Here is a 12720-nt window from a genome sequence, read left to right on the forward strand (position 1 = left end):
CGGTGAGATATAATTTAAGACCTAAATTTTAAATACACACCCTCTAGGGGCAGTAAAGCACTTTGCCCGACCAGGAAATCTGGCCTGAGACTTCATTGGCTACACCCAGGCCACAAATGCATTACAAAATACTGAGTAATAAGAAATATTACGTTGGGCTAAAAAAGGCACAGCTAACAATTTTATCCCAATGCGTTTTGGCGGAACTCTGTATTAAAAAAAAAACATTATAATATGTATTAAATAGACATTAATCACAAAATAAGGAAATCTAATACATAATTTTAATACATTATCCCACACGTGTTTCCTTATTTACAAACTCGAAGACGCCATTAAAATTAAAATCATGATAAGAGATATAAATGTAAACCACAATATCGTTTTAAATAAACAATTTTAACCTCGGATCGATACACGTGGCCGCCTTATCCTCGGTTAACACTCAGCGACAAATCTTCACAATAATATAAATACACAATTCTATCTGTCTGTTGTACTATTACAGCTAAACTACTCAACCAATTTTTATGAAATTTAAAAATATTAGGTCGGGGAAATAGTCTTTTCGCATTATAGTATTTATGAACTTGTGATAGAATCTTTTTGGCTTCAAGAATCACAAATGAGTACACGGTTCATTAGGTTTCTTTCAGTGAGCTCGTGAGGTATCCAAATATAGAGCTTTTTTATGTAGAGAAAAGATTTTATTACAAGTTCTTACATACTATAACGCGAAAAGACTTTTTCCCCGACCTAATATATATAAAGATACTAAATACTATATAGAAACTGTAAACTATTTAATGATACTATATTACATGATATTTATGCAAATGAAAAAAATCAGCCATGTACATTTTTGACGTGTATAAAATTACACTACAGTATTTTCTAGTTACTGGTACTATTATTTAATTTCATTAGCTAAAACGTACGTTGAAATTATATTCCAAGGAGAGAAGAGATGCAATTTTAAATTTAATATTGAAGTGTTTCAATTCTTCAGTTTTTAGTTGGAGATATTAAAATATTATATTTTTGCATTTTGCTGTTAGCCGATGTTATGAATAGTAGATGTAAGTGCAACGTGGTGTAGTTTTCATATTTTCTTCTTGAATTTTTCGCTAAAATGCTAGATACTAGATAGTGTAGCGTTTAATGGTTAAAGCCTTAAAGTATTCATGCTATTTTAAAATTACGTACGCATAAGGTATGCAAAGTCCCCAATTCGCAATTGGCCAGCGTGGTGGACTCATGGCCTAACCCCTCCCTCATTACGGGAGGAGACCCTCACCCATCAGTGAGACATTAATGGGTTACATTTATACTAAGAATCTATTTGACTAAAACTTGCACTTAAACTTGCATGCATGTACACACAACGGACACAAAGTACAATCAGACATGACACATATTGAACCCATGATCTCCCAACTCACTGTTAGTGTTGTGGCGCCCATCTTGCCCACTGCGCAACAATAATGATTGAGTATTTAAATCATAATGTGCACCATATCACCACTTCTTCTAGGTATGTAAACAACACAGCTTTATTTCTTGTTAGTTCATTAGAAAACCTACCAAATCAGGCTCTAAGAATTCCACGAAACTCGTCTATCAAAATACTATTTTATAATAACATATTTTTAAATAACGGTATATCAGCTTAGTCTTCCAAGCTATGTTGGAGTCGGCTTCCAGTCTCACTGGATGCAGCTAAATACCAGTGTTTTACATGGAGCGACTGCCTATCTGACCAACACAACCCAGTTACCTGGGATTTAACACGATACCCTTCGGTAAGACTAGTTGTCAGGATTTCAAGCTTCTGATTCTGTTAACGACTGTCAAAGATCTTCAAAATTGACAGCCGGGACCCACAATTTAACTTGCCTTCCGAAACACGGAGGAACTCGATATGTAGAAGATGGTCACCCATCCACAGATCAATCTCGGCAAGCGTGGATTAACCTTAGAGATCGATCCGTGCGGCTGTTGTAAACTAAGCCACGAGGTCCTCTATTTTGTATAATAGTGATAATTAAATTAATTGAGCTGCAGCTGTATACACCCACAATTACAATCTAGAATTAAAATGATCAGTTTTATAAACCCCAAAACAATAAATGATCAATAAAATTCAGTTTGTATTCATTCAAACCACATATTCGTGGGCTACGGTATTACTGCTTTAATTGGTGTTATTGACCACAAAAATATTAGAAAGAAAGAAAGAAAGAAAGAAAGAAAATAGTATTTATTGAACACACAGAAACCATATCAAAACACAATAATATTAATATTAAATAAACAGCGTCCTGTGTGCCAACAGGGAGGTCACTCAGCATTATGCTGGTTGTGACAAACCACAACACAGCGCTGGTTTTCAGTGACCACCCTAAATGACGCCATTTATGGGAGCAGCAGAAACAGAAAAAAATACCATTGTTTACAAACTTACTTGTATACCCATCACCAACAAAAATACCCACATATTAATTGAAAAAAATACTAATAAATAAATAAACTGAATCATTATAAATATTATGTAGGTAGGTACACAAATTATTGTCGTACATACTTGTAATTATCTCTCTCACACAAGACCCGTCTCGCTCGCCGCCGCCGCGCCGGTCCCATCACGTGAATTACTCACAAACACGCGCCGGCGCGACAGCAGCGCACGAGTCACGCGATATTGAACATAATTTTTTATCCTTCAAAATTGAATTACATAAACATAATAAATTTTGTAAATAAAGGTGAGTGTATATCTCTAAAAGTTTACATTAAAACATACCATAATAATGCAATATAAATAACGTTGAAACAAATTTCGACAGCCTGATTTTAAAAATTTCCGTGGACACAAACAAAGATGCAAAACAAAAATGGCAGCCACACTTCGTCAACAACAAAGATAACAAATCACCGCCACCACTGTATGAGGAGCAGTAAGAAAAACCAGCTTATGCCAAAATTATGATGTGCATGGATCATAAACATAGTGTAAGTAGTAAGCAATTACATATTAGATTATCTATACTAAGTATTACTACGTGTTATTTGCTGGTTGAGAAGTATTTTTTTCATATTACTTCTAAAACTAAATTTTGATTTTAGGGATCTTACAGGCGGTGGTATATTGTTCCAACAGTGAGTGGCGGCATACCTAAAACATCCCCTGAATGCCACAGTTTTGTGATTTTGTACGGAAAGCGGCCTCGATGACGATCTTGTGGAGTACGAATAGTGATCACGTCGCCAAACCAGCCTGTTATAGAGGTACTCCGGTGTTTTATTACTTAGAACCCCGAATAATAAGGTAGCCAGGTGAAGCTCTCTCCTTGCCTCCATTTTTAATTTATTATATTGATTCAGATAGGGAGTGATGTGGCTCCTTCGGGGTATATTGTAACAGAATCGAGCGCAAGCGTTCTGTACCCGTTGAATCAGTCGGACTGTACGTGACAACAGGCAAGGCCCGTAAACCACATCACAATAATTGAGCTTTGATAGAACAAGGGATTCAACTAGCATTTCTCTCATTGGTATGCTAAGGAATTTCCTGATCCTATACAGAACCTTTAATTTATAGAAACAGCTTTTGACCAGATTGTTTACGTGTCCCTCAAAGCGTAGTTCAGGGTCAAAGAGTAGGCCTAGGTTTCTAGCTGTATCAACTCTTTCAATATTTACCCCCATAATTTTTATTTCCGGTCTACATGATGATAATGAATTTATTTGTTTCTTGCTGCCCATAATCATAAACTTGGATTTCTGTGGATTTAGTGATAGCGAATTTTTATTGCTCCAAGATACAAGTCTTTCCAGATCCAAGTTTATAGCTTGCACAGCAGTCGATACGTTGTTTGCCGTCATGGAGTGATACAATTGTGTATCATCGGCATAAATATGGTATTTACTGTTTCGTATACAGGTTGTTATATCTGCACTATATATAATAAAAAGCAGCGGTCCCAACAGTGATCCTTGGGGAATTCCCCTGGGAACTGCTTTAGGGGTGGAAGACAAAGTAGTACCGTCTTTCTTTTTAATCTCAACCCGCTGGAGTCTATTAGTTAGATAACTTTCAAACCACTTGACCGTGTCGCAGTCAAAACCATAGAACGACAATTTTGAAAGTAACAAATTTATATTTACACTATCAAAAGCGCGGGAAAAATCTAATAATGTTAATATCGAGCCTTCGCCCCGGTCTCTTGCCTCTAGTATGTTGTCAACAACATCTGCCAGTGCGGTTGCAGTGCCCCTGCCCCGTCTAAAGCCCGACTGCAAAATATATTCTGTAAATATATTTTATATACAAATGTTTGTCAGTCATCTAGTGCAGTGTGATTTTCCACAGTTGAAACTAACGAGTATCATGAGTTTGACATTTAAATGTACTGAAAGAGTAGTCTCTATTGCACCTGTTAAGGGCGGTGATCAAGTTTTCAAACCAAATTTGTCGATAACTTACTGATTAGTGGTAGGCACTTGTTGTTCTAACATTCAACAGAAAAAAAAAACAGAATTTTTCGAACAATTTCCTTTTAGACTTGTTCCTGAATCATACTCGTCGGAACGGTTTACGGTATGATAATAGATTTAAACCCGAGAAACTAAACCCACTTAAAATTATTTACTCGAGACACTTATTATATGTTACCCCTTCAAAAAATCTAAGAAAACCCGTAGCCATAGCGTGGAACATCACACTACGGAAGTATAAATATTAACAAAAACTAAATGGCCTAACCCCTCCCCCTCGTTTGGGAAGAGACCCTTGCCTTACAGTAGGAAAGTAATGGGTTAAAAAATATGCAGACGTCACAGGTCCCAGTTCAACTATCATTTATTTTTGTCTAAAATATTATAAGATCGATCTTACATCAAAATTTCAGCCGTATTTGAAGTACAGAATGCACTTAGCGTTCGTATCCATGCCGCACGTATGCAGACGGCATTGCGAATGTAGCACATCTGCTCAACGACTGACGAATAATAATAGAAGCTAACTTGAAATGTACCGAACTTATTTGTAAATAAATAAATAGGTCTATGATACATACAAACATACATAAAATACTACTTGCTACGATTCATACAAATTTCTCTCGTTTCATTCAAATCCATACGTTTTGTCATTCATGTCTAATAATAATATGTCTATACCTACTTATGTTCACAAGCAAAAAAAACTCCTGTATCAGGAATAACATTTAAAATGTAATGCCAAAATAGTTCTTACGAAGTCCGCTAGAGGCGCTTATCAGATTTTCGTGCAGAATTTCTCAACAGCTAGCCGGTTGTCGGTAGTCGATAGTAGTAAAGAATCGAGTTAAATTTCGTCTTTAAATTACCTGACGGAACCGAACAACATTTGTACCAAAAATGCAACATCACAGGACTCTTTTACATTGAAACAAAAACAATGATCATAAAACCATCCTAATTACAAAACAAACACGAACAAGACGTAACAAAAACTCCTAATCTTTCACATCCCTATATTTTTACGACAAAACAACATAAGCCTTTAATTATACACCCTTTATCTCCAAGGGTTGCACATAATTAATCATCTGTCCACGAGAAATGGGGTCATTTTTAAATGTAGGGTCAAAAAATTTACGGTATTTCTGTTTCTGTAATAGCTAGATAGCGTTAGCGAATCTCTTGGACTCGATTTGTGGGTTAGTGTTGTCATTTTTCCGACCGTATTTTTACAGTAGTGACCTGTGTTAATTGTTAGTAATTCGGAAATTATGATGATAGTTCCTGCTCCATACGGCTGTGTTTACAAAAATAAACATTAATTTACCAATTTCTCTCACAAACCAAACCAATCTTTACCAAAATTTGATTGAGATTTAGTAAAATTTTTTTTTACCAAATCTCTCACAAATTCACAAAATATCAAACGAGACTTTTTTGTCGACTTTTTTTATGAGGCGCTATTATCTACAAGTATTTTCTTGAGTGTAGCTTCTTTAATTGTGGACATATTTAAAAAGTCAAACATAATATGTAAAAAAATATCCAAATTATACGCGAGCTAATAAAACTTCTTCATTGTTTAAATACAAAATTCCATCCATTTCGGTTTAAAAAAACTTTGACACTACGTAGACCACACGGAAAAGAAATTACTAAAACCAGAATTTATGGCACTAAGTTTCATAATACTGCCGCGACTTGCACTAAACGTGGTAATTAGTTAAAATCTAGAACTTTCGAGTGTTATGGCTTCGAGCCGTGCAGTTCAAAATAAAACCAATTCGGTTCAGTTGCTGAGTTAATTAAATTTTTCCGTTTATGAAGTGAATTGTAACAGGGTAATTTGTAATGGGCTATTATTTTTAAGGGTGGTGACTAAGTGAAGGAGGGAGAGAGTTTGTTTGAATTATTTTGACATATTTGTCCTACTGCGAGAGAATATCATTGTTTTTGTAGTCTAAGCGAGTACTGAGGTTTAGTATTTGATTCTGAAAGGAAATAAGATTGATCATTTTTACATGAGACCTAGAATATTTACGACAAAACGTGAATTTCAGTTATACGCCTCTGTGTACTCCTTCAAACGTAAGCTTGAAATCTATTTTGGCATGTATACAAAAAAAATGCAAAAGACATTGGAAAAAACACCGTTAGAATCCCTAGGCTAGTAAAAAACTAAATTTATTAATAAACCCCATTTTACCCAATCCTGAAATCAGATACGGATATCGCACAGAAATTCTAAAAACGATCAGTAACGGATACGGTATTAAATACAACTACATTAACCATTTCTATTTATAAAGGTCTGGTAAACTCGACAAACAATTGAATTGAACCCATTTTAACCCCCGAGAGTATGGGTTTCTATTTTTAACTACAACCCACTCTACCAAGTGATGTGATAAAACTCAAGTGGTTTACTTAAACCCTTGGGTAAGGGTTTATTTGTATTATATTGTTTTACTGTTCTACGGTAAATGTTACTATGTCTCAGAGCTTAGACCGTTACCGTCCTACTGCTAGGTAAGGGTTTTCTCCCGGAATTTGGTTGTATATTTAAATAATATTTATAGATGGCTTTTGAGTGAATTTTCGTGAGTGGAATATTTAGAAGTAAAAAACACCACCCCCGCTATCGTTGCGTCGGGAAGTCGTGGGTTCGATTCCCACAAGGGACAATTATTTGTGCGATCTACAAATAAAAGTGTTTCGGGTCTGGTTGAATTTTGCTGTTGTCCGTTGTTTGTATGTTTGTAAAAGCCGTTAGTTCATTAGGGTGGGAGTTGTCTTTTAAAAAAAATCTTTGTGACACAGAACGTGAAACAGACAGACAGACAAAATTATTTTCGCCATTATAATATTAGTACCGACTAAAGTAACAATAGTCGTGTTTCTATAAAGGGTAGAGTATGTTATAATATTAGATTATATAGTAAGGTTTCGTGTATAAGGATTTATGCTAAAGCAAAGAGGTAGAGAATTTCTTAGAACACCAACCTGGTACATATTGATTCTAGAAATTTCTGTATGAGGTTAATTATGCCTTTACAGTTAAGTAGAACAGGTATATGTAATATTATTATACTAAGTTTTGACAGGAGGTAAGTAGAAACTATGCTTGAATTAAATGATAAAGGTGGGCTATTGATATCCCTATTACTCAAGGGTCTCCATCAGACTGGTGCAGGTGTTTGAGTCCACAACGCTGGCCAAGTGCGGGTTGGTGACTCAAATATATTAAGAACTTATAATAATATTAGCAAGCATTTATAATGAGACTGTTTGCTTATCAAAAACCACATGAATCAATTTAAATAGGAAACTGTGTTAACATAAAATATATGTTACTGTAAAAGCCCGAACTGTGGTAAATCCTAAGATTTTCCGGTATAACCTAAGATTTACCAACTCTCAATGGTAAAAGTCCGAACAAGCCAGAGTTTAAAAACTATGTTACGATATATAAAAAAATCCTCCTTCATAACTATGTTTATAACTATTTCACGGTATAATTATATACTGTGACATAGTTATGAAGAAGGAGTTTTGGGCATAGCGACATGGGTAGGTTAGGTTAGAAGGCTAAGGTGGGAGCGAGCGAAGCGAAGCTCCCACCTTAGCCTTCGCGGTTATTTTTTTTAACCACCCAGAAGGAGGAGCCCCGCGAAGCGGGGCTCCGGCGACATCTCGATGTCATCAAGTGAATATACGTAAAAGTTCGAAATAAAATAATTGTTCGGACTTTTACCATTGCGAGTTGGTAAATCTTAGGTTATACCGGAAAATCTTAGGATTTACCACCGTTCGGGCTTTTACAGTAACATATACATATGGAGATATCATTTAGATTAACAACGATGCCTGTAAAACATGTACAAAGGATGACATAAAACTTTTTAAATCTAGTTTCCTGACATTAGATTTAATCGCCCACGCCTCTTAATATAACCACCACCAAATTTCATATTGTTATTGAAATTGCCATACATAGCTACTTATAAAACATTCCGAATATATTCTCAACCGAACGAATGCATTTACTAAAACCTACATAGTTCTAACATTAATACCGTAAAGAACCGTCTACGTGTACATCTTACTTCTAACCAGAGGTCTACTTAAACTGGCCAACATGATCGCGTGCTTTCTTTGAGTAATCTTTGTTTCCTGTAACCTTATCGCTTTTCTATGTGACTGTATCACGGAGCCTACTAAAATTTAAATTCTGAGCCTTATTCCTTAACGCATAAAGTCGAAATTTATTTCCCAATAAATTTTGTTTAATGAAATTAATTCTGAAATCCCTTTATGGGAATTTCAACCCCATTTTTAGTAGTGCAGGGTTGAAATTGGGTTGAGTGTTGTGTGGTAGTAGGCCAGTCAAGTGATGGTGTTATGCAAAGCCAAGATAACGACTGAACGAAACATTTTAATGCCTTTTATTGTTATAGTTCTAGCGGCTTATGGTTTATGGAGTCGGTATGCACAAAATAAACATAAAGTAAATACCATACACACATTGTGTGAGCTAGGGGTTGATATGGGGGATTTATGGTCAATGCATTAAGGTTTTTATGGGGGAGTATTTAAATTACGGCGATAGATTTTTACTTGATATAAAGTGGATTACAGTGCATTATATTAGTAAACAGTTTTTTTCGGAATGGAAGGACCTGGAAGCCATTGCCATTAGAGTAGTGAACTGTGTTTGTCACATTTTCATTTAAATGTAAAACATATTATAACGAATTTATTATTCATCAATTCTCAGAATATGGGAAGAAAAATTTAAAAGGTTGATGGCAAACATAAGCCTTATTCTTTCATAAGAATTTACAATAACATTATTATTTTGGCATGACATTTCCAGTAGCTTGTTTAAGGAACAGTATGATGAGCAATAATGAAGTACATACAAAAAACTTGCTATCCAACCCGTTCATACAAAACAGAATTCAAATAAACGAACAGCGAAACATAACTCAGTTTTTCTGCTATTTCAATTGCAAACTTTCAACACTGCAATAGTTGTTGAAACTGTCAATCTATAGATTCATATCGCTATTACACCCTGGGTGTTGGCAGTAAATTTTAATAATCCAGCTTGGAGACCATAAATCGAGCATCCATGTACATATTTCAGATAGATTGGTTAATCCATCAAGAATATCGCTTTTCCGGGTAGATAAAAAACAAAAATTATTGACAGCCATCGATTTTGTGATATTCAGTTACGACGATGTGTATGGCAGATTATGTCTGCTATAAATGATGATTTTTGGTGCAATTTTATTAAAATAAATTGACTTTTGTGGTGCATGATTAATATGTGATATGGGAATGAATGCATATTGAAATACTATGTACTTTATTGCCTGAAGGCCTTAGCTGGCTAAAAGTAGTACATGGTGTATTTATTATATACTTTTCTTCTTATAAATAAATAGATATAACATCAATTTTCATAGCAAAACTAACCTTTAAAGGAAGCTAGCAATATGAAAATATCTCCTACCTGTATTTGACTGGCATTGTTTTTTGTGGTTTAGCCTTTTCTTTCCTCGAGGAGACCCTTGCCCAGGGGAAGATAATATACTGAAACTTATAAAATACATGTAAAATCTAGACTTTATTTTAGATAGAAATATGTACCTAGCCTATACGTACGTTTTCACGCTATCCAAACAATTACTTTTCCAAGGGTACATTATAATCGCGAACATAAAAACAAACCACTAAAAATAAACAGCTTTTAGCGTCCAATTTGCCAGAGAATAAGCGCCACCTAGGTAAGGATGATTGAAACTAATTACGCCAAGATTTATTTGGGTAATAATCTCGTTTTAAATTCCTTCTTACAGGAACGTTTTCAAGTTATCTCGGGTTTATCTCGCGGCGACATTCCGAGGCTTTTATTTACTAACTAGCTTTGTTAAGCTCTGTGGAAAAATATGCTGTCTTTTTGGAAATTGGTTTGCTTTTTACATTATAGTGATGGTCCTTGATTATGTATTGTGAGACTTGTGACGTTTTGGTTCTAAGCAGGTTCTAAGAATGTGGTTAATGAGTCATGTGGTCAATTTCTATCTATAGTTTTGTTTCATTTCTTTCTTTGATTTGCAGCCTGGCAGGTTCATGTATCATCGATTATAGTCTCTTAGACTGTTGGTATAAATAGCCTGGCCTTGTTAAGTAATAAATTTTTACTCGTTTTGACTGTAGTCACTTCTAAAAATGCTTTATGACAAAGCAAACATGGTAGTAAATAAAAATGGAGAAAATATACTCTTGAAATATCGCAATAAAATTGTCAAACACATCAAAATACAGCCCAAAACTGTCATCAAAATTCGACCATCAATCAAACCCCTTCATTTCAAATGCACATAACTTGACCATAAAATCATCAAAACGAGATACCCATCTTTGATTTGCTATAAAATTTCACCAACATTCGGATTTACGGACGGTATCAAACGTGCCCATGAAATAATAAGGAGTTAGGAGTAAGTAGGGGTCCTCTTGATTGCCGGAGTTCAAATGAGGGTTGCAAATCGACAATGATTTTGGAAACTGTATTGTAAAGGCCCTTAGTTTAGACTGCTGTAGAGGAGAATGTTTGATGGTGCAGTGGAACGGTGTGTGCTTAGTTTATAGGATGATATGGGCTGTGCAGTGATAGCCGAGTGGTATAAGTTGACACCTCCCACGCAAGTGGTCGCAGGTTCGAACCCGAGGCAACACACCAATGACTTTTCGAAGTTATGTGTGTATTAGAAATAATTATCACATGCTCCAACGGTGAAGGAAAACATCGTGAGGAAACCTTGCATGCCTAAAAATTTGTTTAAAACATTTATTGAGGGCGTGCAAAGTCCCCAACCCGCACTTGGCCAGCGTGGTGGACTCAAGGCCTAACCCCTCCCTCATTACGGGAGGAGACCCTTGCCCAGCAGTGGGACAGTAATGGGTTAAATTGATTGATTGATGGGCTATATTTTTGTATAGAAACAGTAAGTTATTTTTTAAGTACAGTTTGTTTTATTCGGATGTTACCTCAGTAAATAGTATAAATTATCAAGTTAACGTATTTTCTTAGATATAACACGAGTTGACTTTGAGTTAAAAGTATTTTTTTTTATTAAAAGTTATATACTTCACTGACATCACAATACAGAAATCCCATCTTGTTAGTAGCGAAATTAAATCAAATATTAACTGACAAAACTAACTCACTTACTTTTTTACTGTACCTAAGTAAGATTTAATCTGTACTTATTACTGGAAGTATTTATTACACAGCCAATTAAACTTTTATCTTATGCAGTCTATTGAATACATAAACTAAGAAATTATTTCTCAGTCCAAATCACCCCATTTTCAACACAAACAAGGTTCATGTAAAACCAAATAAACCTTTATCCAGCTGTAAAACCGTAAAGAGATCTTTATCATATTTTTATGCGTTCTAAGCTCAACTTAACTGTGATTGGTGTTCGGGAGACGGCATTAGAATATTTTTAGATATTATATTATGTTGGGAGTCACGGAGGGCCATTAAAATAGCGGAATTTTAAATATGTCACCTGCCTATGTTATGACACTTACATAAGATAACGATAATATGTACAAAATTAAATATGTTAGCATAGTTCATGATCCACCATAAAAAATAAATATAAAGGTAAATAATGTTAATGCATATAATATCGTTAAAAATGTACAATTACATTAATTTGTCGATATGTGACAATTGGGTAATAAAAACTACGTTTGAAATGGTATTGAAGATGTCAAAAGTTTATTTTTGTTTCCAGTTCGATATTAATTTTATCCTTTGTCGTAGTATTGAAACTTTTTAAATAAAGTTTGCTATTTAATAATATAAGAGTGAACGTATTTATTTATCTTATTGATAGAAAAATTATCAAAAAAATTCGTTATCCGAATTATGAAACTTGAAATAGAACACGATTTATTGACGCAAAAGTTTTCGTATTTGCTGTCCGATTTTTCCTCATTTATTTAGGATATATTATACAAAAATTACACGTCTTATTACAAATATAAATAGAATCAGAAATACTTTACAAGAAAAATACTGTTTATTCTGGGAAAAATGCCTAATGTTCTGTCTTGAAACATGTAGTAAGGAACGAAGTCAAATGTTCCACGTACATTGACCTTAGGTGACCTTTTTGTAAGATTTGT

At 34.7% G+C, this 12720-nt stretch overlaps 1 long non-coding RNA gene across 1 annotated transcript; it reads left to right on the forward strand.

The window, feature by feature from the left end:
* The first annotated feature begins 2432 nt into the window (after positions 1-2432).
* LOC142979872 (uncharacterized) lies at positions 2433-4297 on the forward strand. The gene is made up of 3 exons (XR_012959846.1): positions 2433-2765; positions 2847-3012; positions 3127-4297. It is a non-coding gene; the product is annotated as an uncharacterized LOC142979872 (long non-coding RNA).
* Positions 4298-12720: the final 8423 nt, after the last annotated feature.

This window comes from Anticarsia gemmatalis, chromosome 17 (assembly GCF_050436995.1).
Source record: "Anticarsia gemmatalis isolate Benzon Research Colony breed Stoneville strain chromosome 17, ilAntGemm2 primary, whole genome shotgun sequence".
NCBI classification, from domain to species: Eukaryota; Metazoa; Arthropoda; class Insecta; order Lepidoptera; family Erebidae; genus Anticarsia; species Anticarsia gemmatalis.